We start from the raw sequence: 26,394 nt of genomic DNA, 5'->3' as shown, positions 1-26,394 counted from the left end.
CTTTGCCCCCTTCAGCTTTATTTTATCTTGTTTTCTTGAAAGGAGCAGTGACAATTCATGCATTTCCTCAGCCTCATCTACCCCTTTAAAGGTTGTTGGAAAAATAAAGGGGGGATTTGTCTTCACAGAATCATTCCTCCAACATTTCACAGATGAAAACTGCAGTACATGTGGCCAAACAACACCAGAGTGCAGTCAAGGCATTTTTTCATGTCAGGAGAGACTAGAGAAACTGCAAGTTGCTTCTGGTGTGAGAGAATTGGCCATCTGCAAGGACATTGCCCAGGGAACACCTGGATGTTTTGATTTTTTAACCATCCTTGTGGGAGGCTTCTCTCATGTCCCCACATGGAGCTGGAGCTGATTGAGGAAGCTCATCCACACTCTTCCTAGGTTGCATTCGAACCAGCAACTTTCAGGTCAGCAACCCAACCTTCAAGTCATCAGTCCTGCCGGCACAAGGAGTTAACCCACTGCGCCACCGGGGGATCAAGATGACAAGATGTATTAGTGAGGAAGAACACAGAAGCTGGGAGAGGCTACAGCAGCTTCCTTTTTTCTGAGCCTACTGAGAAGGGCAAGATTCGGTCCATTCCTTTCATCTCCTCCTTGTTAACTAAATATAAAGTACTTTGGATTCAGTTTAAGCCAACAAAGTGAGAAAGAGAGAGAAATTGGGACATTCTAAAAGAAGCCAAAAAAAAAAAAGTCTGATGACAGAGAATTAATCAGGATTGTCTTTGTCAAATCTGCATAGTTAGAAGACATGCAAGATCCATGCCATGCTCTTTTTGATGTGATGGCACAGCTCTTCTTCCATCCCCAGCTACTGATCTAAAAAGGAAAGATTCTTTTGTGGTTGCCCAGCCCTCCTCTTGATTATAAATGTGTACGTACAGTAATACAAGTAATACTGTTTGTTTCAATGGGATTGAGCACATATGTGGAATTTGGCTTCTCAACTTTCTTCATGGAGATAGTGAGATGAACGCACACGAAGGTAGGAAAGTTATGCAAAGATGTCAAATTCAGATTTGGTCCAAGGGGCAAAACAATAATAATAATAATAATAATAATAATAATAATAATAATAATAATAATAATACATTTTCATTAGATACCAGTCCCATTGATATGGGGGATCATACTGTATAACCCCCGGTGGTGCAGTAGGTTAAGTCACTGAGCTGCTGAACTTGCTGACCAAAAGGTCAGCAGTTCGAATTCGGGGAGCAGGATGAGCTCCCGCTATTAGCCCCAGCTTCTGTCAACCTAGCATTTCAAAACATGAAAATGTGAGTAGATCAATAGGTAATGCTCTAGCGGGAAGGTAACAGTGCTCCAAGCAGTCATGCCGGCCACATAACCTTGGAGATGTCTATGGACAATGCCGGCTCTTTGGCTTAAAAATGGAGATGAGCACCAATCATCAGTGTCGGACACGACTAGACTTAATGTCAAGGGGAAACCTTTTACCCTTACTGTATAAGAAATATCCAGACCAAACCCAGAGCTAGAAAGCAGAAGGGAAAGTGAAATGTACTAAATGTGTGGGTTTACAGTGGAGAAGATATTTCTCAACATAATGTTTTGGTCATCCATGCAATGAGTGAATGTAATGCCACATGGAATCCCTTGGGCCACACATTGTAGAGATATCATTATGATCCTATGTTTTTTTGCAAAAGAGAGAACCAAAAACTGTGGTTTATCTGTTTGGTCTGTTTGTCACATGAGTCCAAATTTGGCAGCAGTGATGGGTTCTTTGTACTACCAAAGGCTACCATCATATACCGGAGAAGTATTTCCTGGTGGCTTCATGGTGAAACTTTCCATAACAAAATATGAGTTGAGCAGGCTTAAAGAGACTTCCATCCCTTGTGATGAGGACTGGGGAAAGCCAGGAAAGTACAGAGCTCAGAGCAACAGATCCCCACGCCCCGTGGGTGGGGACTGCCAGGATTGCCAGGATTCACCTTCTTTCTTCACAAAGGAACAGCACATTGGCCTCATCCTTAACTCAAGAGAGATTTCTCCCCCTGCTCACAAAGATGTCTCCCATTCCTGGCACATATGCTCAGGTCCCTCAGAAAAAAATAGCTTGTGGAAAGCAAATGGTCCAGGGCACATCTACAGCCCTAAAATACTGAAGGGTGGCTAAAGAGCTATGTGGAGATGCAGATCCTCACAATATCCAGAGGGTAGGCAAACAAATATACAACATGACACTAATTGTTTCTGACAGTAGATCCCTTCAGTCAAAAACCTTTGCCTAATACTTGGCAGGTGTGATCAAGTGGCACTTCCCATGTGGCACAGGAGATTCTTTCACACTAGAAAATTGCAGTGTTATGATTCCATTTTAACTAGCTTGGCAGTATTTCATGGAATCTGGGATTTACAATTCTCTGCCAGAAAGCTCTTGTACAACACCATGCTACAAACCCCATTATTCCATAGGATCTTGCAATGGAACCTAAAGGGGAATCATAGCACTATAATTGTGGAGCCCAGTGACTCCAGGGGCTGATCTCCCCAACATGCCTCTTCCAACTCCCCATTGGATTTATTCCAGTTTCAAACGGAGCAGTAAGATATATGCAGGAAATAAATTTGATTTATTTTTTAAAGAAATTGAATAAAACTGAGTTCATCGTAATTTGTTAAAACCCTTAGGCTAGAAAAAATATCAAATTCCGTTTTGCAATAAGTGAGCACTGTATGACATGCCAACTTTGGGATCTGAGCTAAGCTGCACTCGTTGCCTTAGATAAATCTGCCCTATGCCACCTTTTGCTCATTGAAGCTCATTGATGGATCAGTGGGTTGTAAATCTAACAAATAAAGAAATATACCTCTTCCTTGAAGTTTCGGAGCTGTGTATTTGCGGAGTGAAGAAGCAATTAACGATATGCGCCACTGATCTCAAGAGTTGGGTCTTAACAAGTCAAGTGATCTTAAATGATATTAAATCAGTTCTCAGTTAAACTATGGAGTTTGAACTGCTTCATTTTCTAGCACCTAGAAGTAGAAGCTGAGCATTTTATAAAATAGCTATATATTGCCGCTTACAGTGCATAGAGCTGCCACCTTTTGGGCACTTTATGAAAAACACCTCTTGGCTTGATACAGAACTCCCCACCTTGACCTAATAATGTCTATTCTTAGACAGTTGTCTTCTTTAATGGGGAAATAACCTTAAAACAGACCAGTGTGCCAATCAAATGACAACATATTTTGATTAACAAGATGTACAGTAGAGCCTCACTTATCCAACTTTCGCTTATCTAACGTTCTGTATTATCCAACACAGTCTGCCTTTTAGTAGTCAATGTTTTTGTAGTTAATGTTATCAATACATTGCAATGTTTTGGTGCTAAATTCTTAAATACAGTAATTACTACATAATGTCACCATGTATTGAACTTCTTTTTCTGTCAATTTGTTGTAAAACATGATTTTTTGGTGCTTAATTTGCAAAATCATAACTTAATTTGATATTTAATAGGCTTTTCCTTAATCCCTTCTTGTTATCCAACATTTTCACTTATCCATCATTCTGCTAGCCCCTTTATGTTGGATAAGCAAGACTCTACTGTATATGGGATGTTAACAGTGAATAGAAAATATAAATTAAAAATGGCAGTGAATCCAGGGGTGGGAATTGTGGAACCCTCCAGTTCAGTGGTTCTCAATCTGTGGGTCTCCAGGTGTTTTGGCCTACAACTCCCAGAAATCCCAGCCAGTTTACCAGCTGTTAGGAATTCTCCCCAAAACATCTGGGGACCCACAGGGTGACCCACTACTCCAGATGTTATTGGAGAGGAACATTCAGGTGTCCTATCTGGCTAGCCAGTGGTGAGGGACTGAAGAAACTGTACCCTGGAAACATCTGAAGAATCACAACATTCCTTCCCCTGTAAGAAAGAGGGTACGACAAGCTTTAATTCAGATTTATCATTTTCAATCAGTGTGTCTTCATACCTCTCTTGTCTTCTTTCAGGGCTTATTATATATTCATAAAAACACATTTTTGAACAAACTTTCCCATCTCTGGTCTTCCTGGTTGTCCCAAACAAGGGGTGAAAAACCCACTCGCTATTGCTTCATCTGTTTACAATGGTCTTGCAAAAACTGGGTGCTGACCACACTATTGGTTGCCACAAGCTGGGAGACAACATAGGGTACATTGTCCTCAGGCACTTTCTAATAGTTTTTTAGGCATGACAATTACTCACATTGTAGTGACTACTCTTTGATTTTATGAGGTGAAGAATACTACTATTTTATATAAAAAAGGATTGTTGATTTCTCTGGAAGCTGTACCTATAGAGTGCTTTGGGAGCATGAATATATAGCCCATAGATCATAATTGAAAGTGGCTTCTAAGATACATTAGGCTGGCATCTTCCACATGCTCCACAATTCCTCCACAGGTAAATTAATCAGTGTCAATAAGACTGTTTTAAAGATATCTATCTGAACATTATAAACAAATTTTATGAAACAATTGGGGCTGCATTAACAAATAATATCAAACAGTGTTTGATGATATGGGAACAATTCTCCAGGTCCTTAAACTTCATCCTTCTTCGTTCTTTTCTTTTTCACAGGCCAAGACTTCCAAAAAACAAACTATACTTTGGCTGTTTGTCTGAATAGCCACTCTATGCGACTTTCTTCCAAGTCAGTGTTACAAGTCAGGATCAAACTGATCAAACAAACCATGGTTAGACATGGGTTTCAAACAAACCCAATGCATATCTTCATCCTATTGAAACTAATTTTGGTGAAACAGTGTCCCCAAATGCTTCAAAAGACAAATGTTCTTGTCAGTTTTTCTAATTCTATGAAAATAAAACACACATGTAGGAGACAATGTAGTAGTTCTAAGGAGTATAAAATATGAAAACATTACAATCAGGGTCTAAAACAAAACATTAAAACCAGAAATTCAAAACATTAAAACCAGAAAGTTTAGGATATGCAATTATCCTAAACACTTCAACGTAATAGCCCTACCCTCTCCATAGGCTTTTTGTTAGTCTATGTGTGGCAAGTGATTTGATGAAGAAAAGAGTCTCCTCTGTTCATGTTCTCCACCTAATTTGAAATTCTGAAGAATCAGGTGTGTAGCATTTCTTTGTATTGAGGAGGCTCTAGTCTTTAGAGTGGTATTCTGCACAGTCTAGATTGTAAACAACACATAAGTAGTATCTTGAGTATCTTGTGTGTGCCCAGAAATGATAATGTTTCAACAGAGCTACAGTATATAGCAAAATCCATTTCCTACAATTTCTATTAGCATCCTCTATTCTAATTTATTTACTAAAATAAACCATAATCAAAGAAAGTGATTCTATTCTTCTCGTATTGTAGTGATTTAGCTAGGTCCTTAGTTAGAGAGTATGCTTCTGGTGAGAGTAAGCTAAACCAGATAGGCCAGGACAGAGAAACAAACTTACCAGGTTGAAGACAAAACACAGAAGTTTATTACAATTCGGCCAAAAAGGATGCAAGTACAAGCAATTTGCTTCAAAAGGTACAAGCATAAAATACAGAGAAATGCAAGACACCTTATACAGTTCTGACAGCTATTAAAACTTCCAGCACCCTCCCCTGATTGGCTGAGTAAAGGACCAGCCAAAATCTAAGCTGGGATTGGCTAGGGATCCCCTTGATGTCACCACCTGCTAGCAGGGATTCCCAAGGTGGGAGAAATGGCAGCCGGGGATTGCTCTATGCAAGGAGCCAATCAGCTACACAGACACCCCCTGGGAGAGCAGAGTCTATGTTGAAACAATGGTACAGATATGCTGATGAGTTGTGACTACCTCAAAAGAACTCAAAAGACAAAGGTATTGATCTTAGGTAATCAAGGACTTAGTTGCCAGTATAGAGAGTTAATGAGTTAATGGGGCCGGGCTGTGGTGCAGGCTGGTGAGCAGCCTGCTGCAATAAATCACTCTGACCATGAGGTCATGAGTCCGAGGCCAGCCCATGGCGGGGTGAGCACCCATCAATTAAAAAATAAAAAATAACCTCTGCTCGTTGCTGACCTAGCAACCCGAAAGATAGTTGCATCTATCAAGTAGGAAGTAAGGTACCACTTATAAAGTGGGGAGGCAAATTTAACTAATTTACGACATTGGAATGAGGAAGTGCCGTCACAGTAGATGATGAAGCAGCTGCTCCCCCCTGTGGCCAGAATCGAACATCCCCTCAGGAGAAGGTTAAATTGCCTCTGCGTCTGTCTGTCTCTATCTCAGTTCTATGTGTATATGGGCATTGAATGTTTGCCCTATATGTATATAATGTGATCCACCCTGAGTCCCCTTCGGGGTGAGAAGGGCAAAATATAAATACTGTAAATACATACATACATACATACATACATACATACATACTCTAAGCACCCTCTTCCGCAGGAGCGGCAGACTCTCAGCCTCAGGTTAAATAGGCAAACATCCTGAGCTTATCTGGCTGGTAAAGAGTATCACTTATCTTTAAATATACACCATCAATCTGATAGTTATCTGATTTGGGAAATAGCTGGAGGGATTTGGCCAATGTCTCTGTTCCCAAGTTTATACACTTCACATAGGAAATTAATTCAGTACACAGTCAGAAAGATACAAGTTATACAGAAATCATTGATACATTTTATTAAAGAGTTAGATACGATAGAGTTTAAGGGGCAGAGCTGCTGCTAGGTCTATTCCCAATCTCCTAAAGCTTCAAAATTTTGCAACTTTGGATCTCTGGAAAAGGTTTTTAATTAAAAGAAAATAATAATATATTTATCTGTAGTCTCTTAATAAACTATAAATCTTTGGGGGGGGGTTACTATGTCTTAATAACAATATGAGGTAATGAAACTTTTATCCTGGGAAGAAAAATCTAACAACTTTATTGGAATATTTTATAACTTCAAAACTGATTTCCAAATTATTTTGAAATCTAGATGTTCTTTTTGAGCCTTTAATACTTCATTTTCAAATACAAACTGAGAGGTGAGTTAGTTAGCATCAAGAATAGCTAGGACATAGGTCACTTTTGGAAATAAAAAATCCTCCATATTTCACACAGTCTAAGGTGTTACAGATTATTTTGATTGCTACATTAGTCGCTTTACACTTACTTTGTTAAAGCTTTGCATGTGGAGCTGGAGGCACAAATCCTCTTATTATGATGGGATTAGTGCACATAACTTCCCAAATGTAACTTTGAAAATGCAGCCAACTTTTAAAAATTAGTGTAGGCTAAGATGATGGACTTCAGTAATGGCTGGTAATGTATTGCCCACAGCCATCAATTCAGTTTTGTGTGAGGTTATGCAAGTTCACATAAAACAGGATAATTGACTGTGATCTGAAAGTACATAATGCAGATACTTTGGTAAAACTAAGAAGATCTAGATCTATCTCTTGTGTATATCACTTCCAATGTCACATGTTTGCTCCTCCCAACCTAATTTAATAGCCAACAACAGTACCAAGCTACTGTCTGATCTGCCAGTGACCAGGGCTGAAAGATCTCCAGTATAAGAAGCAAAAGTAGTGCCACCATTGCAAATCTTATCCCACCAAAGATCTCTGGAAGGAGGGGGCAGGAGACATCATCCTGCTGTGTCCTAATCACCAATAGAACAGATCACCATCTCTTGGTGTGGCTGCTGGCTATTTTAGACAGGTTTGAGGGTTGGGTCAGGGTACCTCCATCTGTGATGTAGGATCTCCGTCAATATGGTTACAGAGTTCAGGATGCTTATTGCATTTTTTTAAAAATGGTCTCTATTAAAGACTTTATTCCATAAAGCTGTTATTGTGCAGCATTTCCATGGTGGACTTAGAATGGGTATCCAATGGTATTGTGAAATAAGAGCTGTTACCTTTGGTGGTCCAGTTTACATGCTGATTCGCCACCTCCGTGTGGGAAAATCCTAAGATTCCTTTGCAATTCCTTTAGGAAGTCAGGAATATGATGATCATGACCATAACTACAGCTGTTTTTGTAACTACTAAGTGACTTTAGGAGTGTGCAGCTAGGCTCAGGCCAAATTCAAGGGGCGATGGTCATATAACTGTGTACTATAAATAGACTCCTTGTTCACATCTCTATGTGGTTATTAGTGGTACCATAAGGGCAGGATATCTCTTCATGGAATCTTTGTGTCATGCCATGCCATGCCAACTCTATATGGCTATTATGAATGATATTTAATGTTATTCATAATATTTTAATATTCAATTGTTTGTGTTGTATTGTGACTCTCTCAACCTGTGACAACTTTAGCTACTAGAACTGCAGTATTTTTTTCAATGATAAAAAACGAGTAACAGGAATTCAAAATGTGAGCATTATATTATTTATTCTTTTATAACTCACTTCATAACTTATGTTTAAAAAGGTAACAAAATTTCACTGAATATTCCAATTTTCCCCACTATTTCAGTGGGAAGAAAAAGTGACAAGAAGAGCAATACAATGCTGATTGAGCAGAATTAGAATGGGATCAAAAAACCCTCCAGTGCGAGAAATAAGTATTTTTGGCACAGCCTCCCCCCCATGCCCCACATTCCCTGGTATGACCATAAAAAGCCTGTGTGTATAGGAATATTTTGACAGTCTTTGCGCTGGTGGTAGGAGCTAAATTGGGGCATTTCAAAATGGGTATGACCACTAGTTTAAGTGACTTAAAAAAAAAAGGGTAAAACTACCACATTCCAGAAAACAGAAATATCAGAACCAAACTAAATGTGATGGCAGCTATTCATGAGCATTCCCTGATCATGAACTAAGCAGAAGGTTGAGTATAATATTAACATCAAAAGAGTGAAGTGAATGGGGCTGAGCCCATTCCTTCTCTGAAGTTCAAGAAGAGGCTCAACTTCCTTTACCCCTGTGCTTCCTTTGATGTTAACATTGAGAACAGAGGGGCCTTCCTTATACTATCGTCCTCAGTAAAACAGAGAGACTGAAACATAAATGGGAAAGGGTTACACACGGAACAGAAGGAACTAAAACTAAAATATTACGAATAGATGTCACTCATGTAGACCAAAGAAGACCAGCAGGCAGACGGAATGTAGTAAAAAAAAATCACTTCTTTCATCTCCAAGTGTTTTTTTCTTTCTTCAGTACTTTTTTGTTTCTCTTTTCTTCCTATAATGGATACAATAAAGATAAGTACTTTGAATGTTAATGGATTAAAAAACAATCCAATAAAGAGCTAGACAATAAGTAGACAGAAGGAAAAGAAGAAGAGCGGTATATTATTTGTATGGGAAGCTTATCTTTGACTAGTGACTACTACTATTTTGGTGGTCTTTCTTGAACTAGTTCTCTGTGTCCATAGAACTGAAGAGTTGGAAAGAACTTCCAAGGGTCATCTTCTTCAACTCCCTGCAGATACAGAAATCCACAGAAATTCAGGAAGTTGTTAACCAAAGCAGAATAGAGTTGCAGTATTACATTTTTTGATCTGAACCCTATACTTCCATTGATGAAATGTAGTAACTTTTTCTTCCTGGTTTCCTGTAAACCACATATTTAGCTTGTGCTTTGCTAAGACTGGGCCCCTGGTGGCACAGTGTGTTAAAGCGCTGAGCTGCTGAACTTGCAGACCAAAAGGTCCCAGGTTCAAATCCCGGGAGTGGAATGAGCGCCCACTGTTAGCCCCAGCTCCTGCCAACCTAGCAGTTTGAAAACATGCAAAATGTGAGTAGATCAATAGGTACCGCTCCGGCGGGAAGGTAACGGTGCTCCATGCAGTCATGCCAGCCACATGACCTGGAGGTGTCTATGGACAACGCTGACTCTTCGGCTTAGAAATGGAGATGAGCACCAACCCCCAGAATCGATCACGACTGGACTTAACGTCAGGGGAAACCTTTACCTTTACCTTTGCTAAGACTCTTGGATCTTTTTCAAACATTTTGCTGTCAAGCAATGTGTTACTCATCCTTTATTGGTGTATTTGATTTTCCTTGTCTAAATATACATAATGGAAGCTCTATGTAGCTAGATATTTGTAAGAAGTAACTTTCCTCCACACATTTGGTTGTGTTTTTTTTAGTATTCACATTTCCCCCCAAAAGCACATTGGGAAACATACAGAGAACTGTAAATATAGACTGGCTCATGCAACATATTATCGTATGCAATAATATAGAGCTGGGCATCACTACTACATCCCTGGCAAGGGGGTTGGACTAGACAGCCCATGCAGTCTCCTCCAACTCTTTGAATCTATGATTCTAATTTACATCTTTACAGTATGGTTGCACACCTTGAACTAAACGAATGACCTGCAAACAAAAAAGCAATTTTTCAGTAAAGAATAACTACGATGGCTCTGAGATTTTTTTAAAATCCTTACATCTCCAAATATACAGGCTTTACACTAAGACAATGTTTTATATTTTATATATCAGGCATCTTTGGGGCTTGCTATGATTGATCCAGGAAAAAGCTTGCTGGTATTGAATGAACCAGATACACCTTTTCTGTCTTTACTGTTCATTGTAGATTTCAAGGTTAAGATTCTTCCATAACCTCTGAAAAGCATCATTTTTGGTCTCGTATCAATAAACTGAGGTTTGTTTGAAGATTCAGAAGACTCAGTCTCAGCTGCAGATGGGATGGGGTTATAACTATGAAACACTTTGAAGATCTGATTCTCCATAGAAATTAGTGTGCTTTAACTACAGAAACATAGTAAGGTGGAAATTATTTGGGATAAATTTTGATGTTAAAATATATATATTTGTATTTACCAGCAGAGAATGGTAGTGCAGCGGGTTAAACCACTGAGCTGCTGAGCTTGCTGACTGAAAGGTCGGCGGTTTGAATCCGGGGAGCGGGGTGAGCTCCCATTGTTAGGCCCAGCTTGTGCCAACCTAGCAATTCGAAAACATGTAAATGTGAGTAGATCAATAGGTACTGCTTCAGCAGGAAGGTAATGGTGCTCCATGCAGTCATGCTGGTTACATGGCCTAGGAGATGTCTACGGACAATGCCGGCTCTTCGGCTTAGAAATGGAGATGAGCACCAACCCCCAGAGTCAGACACAACTGGACTTAATGTCAGGGGAAAACCTTTACCTTTACCTTAATTTCAATCACCTGAAAGGTAAAACAACACTATGGCCAAATCTATCTAGCTGCAAACTCCAGGGCAACTCTGAAGAAATAGAAATTAGTGTTCAAAGTCTAAATCATGTGATGTATGACAAGAGTTCTTTCTGGACCTTCCACAGATATATAAACCTCCCTTGCCTTGTCTTCAATATACCTCACAACCTCTGAGGATGCTTGCCATAGATGTGGGTGAAACGTCAGGAGAGAATGCTATTGGAACATGGCCATGCAGCCCAGAAAACTCACAGCAACCCAACAATTGCTGAGATAACTTATCCCTTCTTATGAATGCAACTCAAAAACCTTCTCCAAAGGTCTGGGAAAACTGGCCCCATCTACACTAAGTAGACTTATATAATGCACTTGAACTGCATTATCTGAGGCTACACTGACCATATAATGCATTGTTAATGGGGTCATTCTCTGGAATTTTCTGTTGTTGTTTGGTGCCAAGAGATGCATGGGTAAAGAGAAGAGGGGAAAAAATCTGCTATCATGGAACTGTGTGTGATTGAATCTAGGTAAGAAATTAAACATGTTAGTTATCATAGATAAATGGGACATGAGAGAAGCCTCTCACGAGATGGTAAAACATCTGGGCATCCCCTTGGCAATGTCCTTGCAGACAGCCAATTCTCTCACACCAGAATTGACTTGCAGTTTCTCAAGTCACTCCTGACACGAAAACAAAATCATAGATAAATATCTTTCTTAGGAATAATCTCTGCAAGCCATTCAAGGTATGGACCTAAACGGTAGAATGAATATAGTTTGACACCACTTTGGCTTGATGCTATGGAGTCCTGGAATTTGTAGTATGGTGACATCAAGCAGCATTCATTCTACAGTGTAGATGCCCCCAAACTCTAGTATTTCACGCTAATATCATTATGACACACCAAGGACCTCTTCATACGGGGCATTTTTCCCCCTTTTTCCGCTTTGGTGTTCGGCAAGGACGGGGCCTGCCATGTGCCATCACACAACACATGGCAGGCCTCTCCCACATTCCTCCCAAGGTGAAGGAGAAGCACCGAAAGGCCCATTCTCCTCCACTGCGGGGAGGAAAGTGTAGTTTCAGTAGCTGCGACTGAGCTACCCGCACTTTCCTCCTCTTTTGCCTTGTGATGGCAGAAAGGGCGGTGAGGCAATTGGTGTTGCTGCCTTTTCTGTCATCTGATGGGGAGAGGAAAAGGGTGCCAAAGCACCCTCTCTTGTCCCCTCCATATGATGAGGAGGAGGAGGGAAGCCGCATTGGACACCACAAACTGCCCCACATGCCTTCCCTTTTGCCAGTGATTGCGGTGCTACAGCATGGCCTGCATGCATGCTGAAGAGTTCCTTATTTTAAAAAGAAAGAAGTCCAAAGAGCAGCAGAGCTTAGCCTCACTTTGAAAGCAAGAGTTCTGGAAACTTGGAATTGGATCCACACTTTCACATACTTAGAACTTGTTGTGTGTCTTCATTGCCTGCCTCAGGATGAAAAAAATGTGACCCACCCAGACTTCTCCGGTGAGTTTCTGTGGCCATGTGGCTGACTCAAATCCTTGATCTCCCAGATTCCCACATTATATTTAAAATATATATAGGAGGAACAGGGAGTTTGGAGGGCACCATGCTGTGCCCAGTCTAGTCAGTTATACTTTGAGAAGAGCTACAGGATAAATATTTTCTCATTGACTTCCTTATTTGGAGCCAAGGCTGAGAACAAGAAAAGTGACAGGCCTGGAACTTTGCAGAAAATGGAAATATAAACATTATATATCCTTTCTGCACCAAGTGACGTGTACTCGAAATGCTTGGTTGTCTGTTCCTGTGATCTCTCCCATTTACCAGAATCTAAAACGAGAGTAGATTAAAATGAAAGGACTCAGATTCTGCCTGCTACACAGTCAGAAAGGATTTATCGGTCTCTTTTAAAATTAGACGTCCTATTTATCTGTGGAAAGAAAGCATGGTCAGAGTCTATTGTTAATAATGAAGAAGTCTGAAATCTTTTAACCTTTTTCTGGTATATCTGAATATTCCTGTAATAACTACATAGCATGTTTCAAAACAAAGATATATGACATTTTGGAATATATGTGTCATGTATATACTTGATTAAAATTGTTTGAAGAAAATGCTCAAGATTTTCTTCAGCTCCTGGTATTTGGGAACTTTTCCAAAACTGAGGAAAGGGATTAGAATAATCCTGCACATTGTTGACTGTAGCAAACTAATAGTATTTCCTTGTTTTAAAATCTCTAGATGCTCATATTTCATCCTTAATCATACAAAAAAAGAGCAAAGATGAAAAATGATTACCACCACTGACTTGCATATAAAAAGATAATCTTCCACACTCCCCAATTCCCTGTTTTAGCTCTGGCTGGAAAGTAGCTGGAGGTTTTTTGTAAGATCACAATTGCCAAAACAAACATTCAAGCTAATCCAAAAACTATATAAACAAGTATGAAATCTGCACTATAAATCGAGAAATATGAAAACATTGCATGCCAGTGAATTAATAAATCTCTGGGTTGTACTGATTTGCAGACGTATCTTTCTTAAAGGCTTGGAGATTCTTATGAAGAAAGCATATTTGCAGTGATTAGATTAGGCTGAGGTTCGATAGACATATTTTGACTCATATCTGTTTCATCAGGAAATGCTAAGAATTCAAAAAATTTGCCCCTTCATAACTTTTCGAGAACAAAAATTGCTGATTTTTAAATTTATTTTAATTTATGGCCAGACTTGTATGGATCTGAAAGTTTCTCACTTCTTGGGCCAAAAATATATGAGTCGCCCACAAGAAGCAAATGCTTATAGGCACTTGTTTGAAGCACAAACAACTATATTCTATTTTTCAGAAAGATGTATCCAAAACTTTTTTTTAATTTTCTCTTATTGTATGTAGTAAGAAGTAATACTCTACTTAGGTTAAAGGTTTAGGTAAAGGTTTTCCCCTGATGTTAAGTCCAGTCGTGACCGACTCTGGGGGTTGGTGCTCATCTCAATTTCTAAGCCGAAGAGCCGGCGTTGTCCGTAGACACCTCCAAGGTCATGTGGCTAGCATGACTGCATGGAGCGCCGTTACCTTCCTGCCGGAGCGGTACCTATTGATCTATTCACATTGGCATGTTTTTGAACTGATAGGTTGGCAGGAGCTGGGGCTAACAGCGGGCGCTCATTCCACTCCCAGGATTTGAACCTGGGACCTTTTGGCCCACAAGTTCAGCAGCTCAGCGCTTTAACACACTGTGCCACCAGGGGCCCAAAATACTCTACTTACTACATACAATAAGGGATAAAGTAAAGATCCATTCTTCTACAAAGCTTTGAGGAAGCAAGGCAAGGCAGTAACTACTAATCCTTCTATTAATTATTAATTGTCCCCCTGTTCAAGGTTGCAGAGCTAGTTTCTATATTCTGAATTTCTATATTCTGAGCAATTCTGAACATTCAATGGATCTTACTTTCAAATAGCTCATATGGGATTTCCGCCATCAAATACAATCCTATTTGGCCAAAGTCCAATTGAATAAACGTCAGATTGCCTAACATTGTCCTCAACCTAAAGTCCTTCCCTCCTAAGGATTTTGGAAACTACTTAAGGCTGCGCTCACTGAGGTTGAATCTACACTGACCTATATCCCAGGATCTGGGGTCAGATCATCTGCTTTGAACTGGATTATATGAGTGCACACTGCAAAATAATCTGGAATAAGCAGATAATCTGGGATCACATCCTGGAATATAAGGAAGTGTAGAGCGAGCCTGAGACCTAAATTTGTTCCAATGTTTTGTCTTTGGCCCTGGGCTGAAGGAATCAGGATCTTAGTTTAAATGTCTCCTTCCTTGTTTTGCCTTTTGTCACCCCCTTTTTAGCTCTTCTGCAAAGCAATTCTACTAGGAGTTTGCTCTGTTGGCGGATCTCTGAGAACAGCCATCAGAAAAATGTTCTAACAGCAGAAGAGGCTTGTTTCATATACTGGTTCTACACTGCAGTATTATGCAGTTTAAACCTACATTATATGGTTAGTGTGAAATTGAGTAATTGAATGTGGTCGCCGATAGTCAGATCTGGACAGCGGACAGCGAGACCCCAACCTATGGATATTGAAATCCAATTGACAGATAATGAAACCCAACTGTGAGTCACTGAGAGTATGGGCCTGACAAGGTGAAAAGCTATGAACCAATGTTCTCCTGTCAAAGAAATCTCTCCAGTTGAAGAAGAAGCCACCAAGAAGTTTATTCCATCCAGCCAGAAAGGATGAGAGCTAGCGGTAAGTTGCTCAAAGAAGCTGACATGTTTAATACAAGTAAAACATACATTTTATATTGTACAGTCTTTTGTTTTCCCCCACACACACAGCTGGGGCTGGCTTTGCACTGATTAGCGGAGCCAGTCTTGACGTCACGGCCAGCTGGGAGGATTCCCTCTGTGAGGTGGGACTGCAGCAATCACCAGCCAGTCATGGAGTGATCCCCATTGCTGACACATATTTCTGCTCTCCAATGGCTGATGAGGGGCAGGATGAAAGAAAAGAATAGTTTTTTGGTGAATCACATTGTTTCAATCCCGAAATGAACAAAGCGGGGCCAAAGGGGAAATGGCCTCTTGGAAAGCGGGGCAGGCCTCCTGGTATCAGGGAAGAGTGCCAGGTTATTAATGTTCTTTTTGTGTCCATACGGCTGCACAAAGGAAGTGTGGCCCAATCAGTCAGGATCCTATTATCACTTGTACAGCTGGTTCTATTTGGAACCCTAGAGATTGATTGGCTCCAGAGATGATGGGTGCTTGAATCCATTGTGATGTGATGATCCAGAAAACGCTGGGGGGAATTCTGGGGTCAAGAGGTGCTGGGGAAAGGTTACTTAAGTCTTGATTGGTGGCTTCATATCTCCAGAGTTTTATATAAAACACAAAACATTTTTTACACACACAGAAGAGGGTCTGTGGTTACCAGGGCACCCAATCGTGGAAGCCGGGTTACTCACGGGGGTGAAGGTTGATTCGAGGTTAGCTAGGGTAAGAGCAGTTGATAATTTGGGGAGAAGAAGGGAGGAAGGTAGGGGGGGGCTGTGGGGGCCAAGCAATTAGTGAGGTGAGCTGCAAGAATCAAAGAGGAGAGAGAAAGACAAGAGGCAGAAAGGACACAAAGAATCAGAAATTAGGATAACACACCACAGTGTATGTTTATTTAGGGGGTTACTTTGTAATAGAGGAGCCCTGGTGGCAAAGTGTGTTAAAGCACTGAGTTGCTGAACTTGCAGACCAAAAGGTCCCAGGTTCAAATCCCGGGAGCAGAGTGAGCGCCTGCTGTTGCTCCAGCTTCTGCCAACCTAGCAGTTCGAAAACATGCCAATGTGAGTAGATCAATAGGTACCACTCCGGCGGGAAGGTAACGGCGCTCCATGCAGTCATGCCGGCCACATGACCTTGGAGGTGTCTACGGAAAGCTCTTCGGCTTAGAAATGGAGATGAGCACCAACCCCCAGAGTCAGACATGACTGGACTTAACGTCAGGGGAAACCTTTACCTTTACCTTACCTTTGTAATAGAAGGGGTTCAGATATAAAGTATCCTAAGTCTTAGTAACTGCTACAATGCTCCTCTGCTCCTCCACGTGATCGGACAGCAGGGCTCTGGGCTCCTGCTCTCCACTGGTCTTTCCATCACGGTTCTGATTATATTACTACATTAATTTGGCCCAAAATGTGGGGTCGGTGCTCGATAACAAGTGTAGAACCATAAAATGCAGTTAAACTGCATTGAACTACATTATATGGGCCTACACGGACCAGATAATGGAGTTCAAGCTGCTTTATTTGGCAGTGTAGAACCAGTCTAAACCTAGCTTTGTACAGTCAGTGCGTTAGCACTACACAATCACCTGCTTTTAAAAAGTGAACTGGCAATCTTCTAGTCTTGTTTTTGAATATCGGTGATTACACCGGTGTTTTTAAATTAAGGATAATTATATCTGCTGCATTTCCTGTATCTTAAGTACTTGATGAAGATCGGCATTTTAGTCTTGACTGTTTTGACATCTCTTTGAGTTACATTAGTTCCTTTCCAGTTACTACAGATAATGCTGCAGTGGCCACAGTTCACAGTTATTACAAATACATTACCAGAACAATGACTAAAGGATTTCAGAGTTTGATGCATCAAAACACACAATTATTGTAGGAAACTTATGGCACAGTAACAATGCACAAAAATGGCTGGGAACGAATTCAAGATTAAATGGTTCTATCCAAAAGAATCCTTTAACACAATTACCTTTTAATTATTGCTCTCATTGTCATGGTCATTGTAAATGCCATATTTCTTAGACACCTTCTTAATGACAGGGCAGCATCTGTAGAATGATGAAGCCTGAAGGTTGGTGCATATGGCATTCAAACTAATTTAAAAGATTTTTGACATGAAGTTTCTCACGAAGAAGAAATGTACCTCATTGGTAGAGCCAGGACTTGGAAAAAATTGGGGTATTGGACTACAGTTCTAGAATCCCCCATCCAGTAGGGCAGCTTTTCTCTACCTAGGGGTTGGGAATCCTGGGGGAGGTGGTTTGCGAGGGGGTGTCAGAGGGGTCGCCAAAGACCACCGGAAAACACATATTTCTGATGGCCTTAGGAACCCCTTTGGCAGAGAAGGATGGATATAGGTGAACTAGAACTATAAAACTCAAGGTCAATGCCTACCAAACCCTTCCAGTATTTTCTGTTGTTCATGGGAGATCTGTGTGCTAAGTTTGGTTCAATTCCATCATAGGTGGAGTTCAGAAAGCTCTTTGATTGTAGGTGAACTATAAATCCCAGTAACTACAACTATGACAATAGCAATCCCCCTCAACTGCACCAGTATTCAAATTTCAGCATATAAGGTATTTGTGCCAAATTTGGTCCAGATCCATAGTTGTTTGGGTTCACAGTGCTCTCCGGAGGTAGGTGAACTACATCTCCCCTAAATCACTGTTAATTCCTCCCAAATCCCTCCAGTATTTTCAGTTGGCCATGTTGGCCCATTTCTATTGTTGGTGGGGTTCAAGGGGATCTTTGATTGTAGGTGAACTATAAATCCCAGCAACTACAGCTCCCAAATGTCAAGGTCTATTTTCCCCAAACTCCACCAGTGTCCAAATCTGGGCATATTGAGTTTTTATACCAAGTTTGGTCCAGATTCATCATTGTTTGAGTCCACAGTGCTCTCTGGATGTAGGTGAACTACAACTTCTAAACTCAAGGCCAATGCCCACCAAACCCTTCCATTATTTTCTGTTGGTCATGGGAGTTCGGTGTGCCAAGTTTGGTTCAATTCCATCGTTGGTGGAGTTCAGAATGCTCTTTGATTGTAGGTGAACTATAAATCCCAGCAACTACAACTCCCAAATGTCAAGGTCAATTTTCCCCAAACATCAGTATTCACATTTGGGCATATTGAGTATTCGCGCCAAGTTTGGTCCAGATCCATCATTGTTTGAGTCCACAGTGCATCCTGCATATCGGATATTTACATTACGATTCATTAAAGTAGCGGAATTACAGTTATGAAGTAGCAACAAAAATAGTTTTATGGTTGGGGGGTCACTACAACATGAGGAACTGTAGGAGTCGTGGTATTCGGAAGGTTGAGAACCACTGCAGCAGGGGAACCATCAGGGGAAGTGACCATACTTTCCATGATTTGTTATATTGAGGAAAAGTTCTGTAGTTGTGCACACTAGGCTTTAGGAAACTTGACTGCAACAAAGTAAAAGAAATAATGGGTGAAGGTCTGTTATCAAACACACTCAAATAGAATGTGGTTCATGATGGATACTAGTTTCTTAAAAGTGAAGTACTGCAGGCCAGGTACAATCACAAACAATTTCAACAAAAAAGAGAAATGGAAGGCATTTGAAGAAACTAGCAGGACAATTAAACAAAGAGCTTTCAGAATACCTGGTACTTAAAAGAATCATGTAATAGAAATGGGGAATGGAGGAAATTACCACGGAAGAGCACAAACAAATAACCATTATTTGTTGGAGGTCAGGAGGTTTAAATCTCAGAAAGAGTTCAGACTTGTAAAGAAAAGCTTGCAGATACTACGTGAGATGGCGATTCTGTTCAAAGCATGAAGAAGAACATGTAAGTGGTAGATCTGTTACATGAAGAAAATGGAGGAATGCGAATGGCTGAAAGAGAGAAGATGGAACTGCTTGACATCTACTTTACCTGTGCCATCTCTCCAAAGGAAAATAGTTCTCATTGTGATGAAAATAAAATAAAAAGTTAAACGAAGAATGGCACCCCAAGTAGAGATTAAAAGATAGCATGGGGACATCTAGCTACTTTTAAGGACTTCTAGTTTCCATTTCAGATTTACAGCATCCAGAGACAACTATAATATCTATATATATACAGTAGAGTCTCACTTATCCAACATAAACGGGCTGGCAGAACGTTGGATAAGTGAAAATGTTGGATAATAAGGAGGGATTATGGAAAAGCTTATTAAACATCAAATTACATTATGATTTTACAAATTAAGCACCAAAACATCATGTTTTACAACAAATTGACAGAAAAAACAGTTCAATACATGGTAATGTTATGTGTAGAAGGGGCTCATATAATCCAGTTCAAAGCAAATAATATAAGATTATAAGTATAATATATAAAAATTACTGTGGTATAATAAAACAAAACAATATAATCTCTAAAATCAGGACTGTTAATAAAGAAAAACAACACTCTGAAAACAGGGGAATTCCAGACAGGAACAATCAGGGCCAACTAACACCTCCCAACAAAGGATAACCCCAGGGAGGAAGCTGAGGAGGGAGAGAAGTAGTGTGTATTATCAGAGTCATTATTATTATTATTATTATTATTATTATTATTATTATTATTATTATTATTATTATGTTGCTGTGAACCATGAAAATGAACACAATCTGGTTCCAAGTATTAAAAACTCAAAAATCAGAACAGTAAATAAAGAACAACACTCTGAAAACGGGAATTCCAGACAGGAAACAAGGGCCAGCTAACACCTCCCAACAAAAGATTCCCCCAGGGAGGAAGCAGCCAGGCTTTGAAGCTGAAAGGCCATTACATGCTAATCATTCTGTCTAATTGCAGCATTCATACATGCCTCCAACAGACAAAAAAGGGAACAACCAGAAATATTGTATATTCACAAGCTTTAGGAAATAACATATACTAACTACCACTAATTCCTCAATACTTTTCTTCCCATTCCAGCACACTTTGCCACAGCAACACTTGGCTGGGCACAGCTAGTCTTCTTATAATGACCAGAAGGAAAATTTCTGTAAAATCCTGAGTATGGCCCCTTCTGCACTACCATATAAAATCTAGATTATCTGCTTTGAACTGGATTATATGGCAGTATAGACTCATATAATCCCGTTCAAAGCTGATCATGTGGATTATCTGCTTCGATCATCTGAATTATATGGCAGTGTAAAAGGGGCCTTGGGTCTTCATATAATCTTCATATTCCAGATTATCTGGCAGTGTAGACTCATATAATCCAGTTCAAAGCAGATAACCTGGGATCAGATCCTGGGATATAAATCAGTGTAACAGGAGCATGTATTATCTGTTTTTATAATCCGGATTATATAGCAGTGTAGATCCAGCATCACACAACAGAGGGGGTCCTTTCACACAGCCATATAACCCAGAATATCAAAGCAGATAATCCACAATATTTGTTTTGAACTGGGTTCACACTGCCATATAATCCAGTTCAATGTGGATTTTATACAGCTGCGTGGAAGGGGCCAGAATTTCAAGTTATGATATCTTTAAAGTGATAGCATTATAGATAAAGATATAGATATGCATTATAGATAAAGATAATTTTCTAAAAAATATTTGAAATTTTGTGTTGTCAAAGGCTTTCATGGCCGGATTCACTGGGTTGCTGTGAGTTTTCTGGGCTCTATGGCCATGTTCCAGAAGAACATGACCATACAGCCCAGAAAACTTACAGCAACCCATTTAAACTTTTAATGTGTATTCATGTCATAACCAACACCATGCTACTCAAATATATTTTAAATATATGTTTTGGTCCACCAAAATACCCTAAAGGTGCCAGCGCCTGTTTGGAAAGGATGTAGGGTCAGCTCTGGTTATTATCTGGATGGGAGGCTGCCATCAAATACCAGATATATTAGGTATATTTTAGAGAAACAAACTGGGAAAATCACTTCTCCGTATTCCTTGCTGAAGAAAACCCTATGGAATTAATGGGGCCACTATGAGTCAAAAAGTAATGAAATGCACATAAACACATCTATTAAAGTTAAGGTTATACAAGTATTAGAACTTATATTATCAACAGGATAGTAGAGATAAAATGAAAGTGAATTTCCAATTCCACTAAAAATGGATTGGTATGCAAATACTCCACAGTTTGGGAAACCCATTGACAGGCGGCATTATTGTCACATTTTGTTTCACGGTGGCAGGATTTCAGAAACCTAGTTGCCACATATATTTCTCATATGTGTAGCAAGGGGATATAGAAAACCGTTTCCCATATTGCCTGAAAAGGAAGAATAATGAGGCTCAATATTTTTATTTGTGGCTCTGCTGTGAGATAATCTTTTTTTGCAGGAAAAAAAATTCCACCTAAACATTAAGAAGAACTACCTGATGGTTAAGAGCTGCTTGGCAATTGAATATGTTGCTGCCTCTGAGCATGCTGGAGTCTCCTTCTCTGGAGGTTTTTAAGCAGAGGCTGCATGGCCATCTGTCGAGGGAGTTTTGATTGTGTATTCCTGCATGGCAGGGGTTTTGACTGTTTGGTTTTTGTGGTCTCTTCCAACTGTATGATACTATAATAGACCTATTATCTTTTAGGAATCTCTCTTTGAGTATATCCACATGATGCAATCATAATAGCTTGATACCACTTTAGCTGCCACACCTCTTCCCTATGGAATCCTGAGATTTGTAGTTTTCTGACATACTTAGGTCCCTTCCACACAGCTGTATAAAATCCACATTGAACTGGATTATATGGCAATGTGAACTCAGATAATCCAGTTCAAAGCCGATATTGTGGATTATCTGCCTTGATATTCTGGGTTATATGTCTGTGTGGAAAGGCCCTTAGAATTTATATCAGAGTCCCTTCGGGTGAGAAGGGCGGGATAGAAATATTGGAAATAAATAATGCTATAGGTGAGGGCAGCAAAGAAACTGAAATACACCCACATCAAACAACAAATCCCAGAATCCATTCCATTGGATAGAGCAATGACACTGAAAGCAGTACTATCCGCCTGCTGTAATTAAGTACTTTAGATATACCTTTTGTATAGAGATGGACAGGTTGCTTACCTGTAACCATGTTTCTTCGAGTGTACTCTGTGAATTCACACTAATGGAGAGGCTGCGCCTGCGCAGGTCCCAACGGAAACTCTTCCCAAGCTGAAGTTTAAATTTTGGCGGTAGCCACGCCCCTCCGTTCCCGGAGGGCATATAAGGCAGCCCTCGGCGTCTCCTCCCCAGTTCCTACGCCGCAAAGGCAACGAGAAAGGAAGAGGGTTTGCCAGAGGGGAAGGAAGGGCGGGCTTGTGTGAATTCACAGAGTACACTCGAAGAAACATGGTTACAGGTAAGCAACCTGTCCTTTTTCTTCGTGTACTCTGTGAATGCACACTAATGGAGACTAGCAAGCTTAGGTCTCGGAGGCGGGCTAAGCAAACCCTGACAACGAGAAAACTGTCCAAACATATGTTTATTAAACATGAAAACATCAAAAAACCCTGGTCCAAGGACCCATTAAGGTATTGCATCAAACACACGCCAAACACCGAGAGCAGTTCGGTAAGGCATGACATAACCCTTTAAGAGCACATGTGAAAAAAACAGGAAAACATCATTCCCCTAAGGGGGAAGGCAGTAGCAATAAGGCACGGATCATCAGGAGAGTAGTGCAAACATGTACCAAACAGGAAAAACAACAAGAGGGTCGCATGAGAAAAAAGCACCCACATAGAAGTCATAAATGCAGAAGGTTAGGACAAGCATGAGGATAAAACCGCCCTAGCAAAGGCGGCATCTTTCAAAGTTTTTTGGTCTAACCTGTAGTGAGACACAAATGTAAGGGGGTTAGACCAGATCGCTGCCTTGCAGATGGAGTCCAGGGAAATGCCCCTTAGGAAGGCAGTCGACGTGGAGAGACCTCTCGTCGAACGCGGGCGAACCGACGGGGGAGGAGGTCTTTTGGCTAGTTCATAGGCCAGTTCAATGGCCTGAGCAATCCAGTGTGAGAGTCTTTGAGAAGAAATAGGATTGCCCAGTTTATCTGGGGCATGGGCCACAAAAAGTTTTGGGGTCTTTCGAATGTCCTTAGTACGGTCGCGGTAGAACAGAAGTGCTCTACGCACATCAAGGAGGTGCAGTCTCCGCTCAAGGGGAGACGAGGGGTCTGGGAAGAAAGCGGGAAGGACAATGTCCTGGTTAAGGTGAAAAGCAGAGACCACCTTGGGAAGGAAGGTGATGTCCGGACGGAGAACGGCGCGGTCGTGATGAAAGCGGAGGTAGGGTTCATCGACCCGAAGGGCCGCCAGCTCCGAGGGTCTGCGCGCTGAGGTTATGGCCACCAAGAAGGCAACTTTCCAAGAAAGGAGACGTAGGTCGGTCGAAGCCAGCGGTTCAAAGGGAGAGGCAGTAAGCTGAGAAAGTACAAGCTCGAGGTTCCACCCTGGAGTAGGAGGTTGAGTCGGTGGGCAGATGTTGTTGTATCCTTTCAAGAAGGTCTTGACAAGGTGGTCGGAGAATAGAGATGGTCTACCATGTTGTTGAAAACACCAGGATAGAGCGGCCAGGTAAGATTTCATAGAAGCAAGAGAAAGTTTTTGGTCTGCTAGAGACATAAGGAAGTCCAGTACAATCGGTACCGAGGTTGGAAAAACAGTAATTCCTCGGGAGCGAAGAAAGGAGCGAAAGCGAGAGACTTTATAAGTGTAGGCTCTGGTTGTAGCCGGTTTGTGAGCTGCGCGGAGGACCTCCTGTAGGTTTTGCGGGAGGGAGGTCAGGCGAGAATCCTCCAAGCAGTGAGATGTAGAGAGGGGAGATCCGGGTGGAGGATCTGGCCGTTCTCCCTGGATAAGAGGTGTGGCAGAAGAGGTAGAGTGAAGAAGGTCGCCTTGGAGAGATGAAGAAGAGCCGGGAACCAAGATTGACGAGGCCAGGCTGGAGCTATCAGGATCGCCGACGTAGGTACCGACCGGAGTTTCTGCAGGACCTTCGGTATCAGAGGAAAGGGCGGAAAGAGATAGATCGGTTCCGCCGACCAGTCCAGAAGAAAGGCGTCTCCCAGGCAGCCTGGAGAGGAGGACGGGGGGAGTCTTGCCCCGTATCGGGGCAGCTGAGCGTTCTCGGGAGAAGCGAAAAGGTCTAGAGTGGGGAAGCCCCATTTGAGAAAAAGAGAGAGAAGAGTCTCGGGGTCGAGCATCCACTCGTGGGAGGAAGTCGTCATCCTGCTGAGGGCGTCTGCCAAGTTGTTCTGGATCCCGGGAAGGTGAATCGCCGAGATTTGGATGTTGCGGGCTATGCACCAATGCCACAGCTGGGAGGAGAGGAGCATCAGCTTCCTTGAACCCGTGCCACCCTGCTTGTTGATGTAAAAGACTGCTACCGTGTTGTCTGACTGAATGAGTACAGATGTCCGGGAGATCAGGCGTGAGAAGGCTCTCAGAGCCTTGAAGATAGCAAGGAGTTCGAGAAAGTTTATGTGATTTGCCTTCTCGGAGGGAGACCAAAGGCCCCGAACAGTGAGACCCTTCATGTGGGCTCCCCAGCCGAAGTTGGATGAGTCCGTGGTTATGGTAGTGGAGGGAGGAATTGGGTGGAACGGAAGACCCCTGCAAACGTTGGAGAGGGACTTCCACCAGAGAAGCGACCGACGAGCGTGAGGCGGGACCGAGAGAAACCTCGAGTTGGGGTGGCGGAATGGCTTGAAAGCGTCTATGAACCACCTTTGAAGAGGCCGGAGATGAAGCCTGGCGAACGGGGTCGTGAAGACTGTGGAGGCCATATGGCCGAGCAGTACCTGGATGGATCGAGCCCGAACCCTCCGGTGGGTCTCGCAGAAAATGATTTGTTGGCGAAGAGCTAGAAACCTGTCGAACGGAAGGGAGACAGTTTGAGCAATTGAGTCGAACAGGGCACCGATGAAGCAGATTTTGTTCGACGGGGTGAGGTGAGATTTGTCGTGGTTTAATTGAAGACCGAGAGATTCTAGAAGACAGAGGGTGTAGTCGACGTGACGTCGGAGAAGGGCAGGGTCGGATTCGACCAGAAGCCAATCGTCTAGATATGGAAAGACTGTGATCCCTTGGAGCCGGAGGTGGGCAGCCACGACAGCGACGACTTTGGTAAAGACCCTTGGGGCCGTAGCGAGGCCAAAGGGTAAAACGGTGAACTGGTAGGTCTGGTCGAGAACTTTGAAAGAAAGGAAGCGCCTGTGGTTTTCTCGAATCGCCACGTGGAAATAGGCGTCTCGAAGGTCTATAGACACGAAGTAGTCTCCGCGCTGAAGCATCGGGAGGATGGAGGCGATGGAGACCATCCTGAACTTGGTTGGACGTATGAAGACATTGAGCATGCGTAAGTCCAGAATTGGGCGGAGGCCCCCACCCCTCTTCGGGACCGTAAAGTATCTGGAGAAGAAGCCTTGAGGGTCCTGTACCGATGGAGAAGGCCGAATAGCCCCCTTGGCGAGAAGGGCGTCGACCTCTGCGAGAATTTCTTGAGAAGGGTTGGAGAGAAGGACTTGGCCCGTGGGCGGGAGTTCTTCGAATTCTAAGGCATAGCCTTCTTGGACAATTTTGAGAACCCAGGCATCTGAAGTAATAGATTTCCACCGGTGAAAGAAGGGAGCCAGGCGGTCTAGAAAGAGACCATGAGGTTGATTTGGTGAGAGGGAGGGGTGTGGAGGCATGAGATCTGCATCGGTACCGTAGAAAGAGTCTTTGGAAAGAGAGATGGCGTCAGGAACGCCGGAGAGGTTGGGCAGCAGTGGGGGTGGCTCGGCCGCGTTGTCTTTGTGGCTGAGCGGCCCGACGGGGTTGCTGGCGATTTTGGTTGTTTGATACCGAGGGACGCCGGAAGGATTGATGGCGGTAAGAAGGAGGCGGGAAGCGACGAAAGCGTTGAGGAAACCACTTGGTGCGGTGAACCTGGGGTTGATCGCCGCATTTAGTGGCCAGAACTTTAAAAT

At 41.9% G+C, this 26,394-nt stretch overlaps 1 long non-coding RNA gene across 2 annotated transcripts in view; it reads right to left on the bottom strand.

Annotated features, from left to right (window-relative positions):
• Window positions 1–26,394, bottom strand: part of LOC103279037 (uncharacterized) — a 117,124-nt gene that overhangs the window by 57,069 nt on the left and 33,661 nt on the right. The window contains exon 3 of one of the 2 annotated variants that reach the window (XR_010007033.1): window positions 5,470–9,165. The exons of the other annotated variant lie outside the window; for it this stretch is intronic. This is a non-coding gene — a long non-coding RNA (uncharacterized LOC103279037). Of the gene's footprint in view, window positions 1–5,469; window positions 9,166–26,394 lie in introns of those variants that run through there. 2 annotated transcript variants of the gene reach the window in all.

Source organism: Anolis carolinensis, chromosome 5, assembly GCF_035594765.1.
Source record: "Anolis carolinensis isolate JA03-04 chromosome 5, rAnoCar3.1.pri, whole genome shotgun sequence".
Taxonomy (NCBI): Eukaryota; Metazoa; Chordata; class Lepidosauria; order Squamata; family Dactyloidae; genus Anolis; species Anolis carolinensis.
The sequence above is the reverse complement of the archived record's forward strand: the minus strand, read 5'-3'. Positions and strand labels throughout refer to the sequence as shown.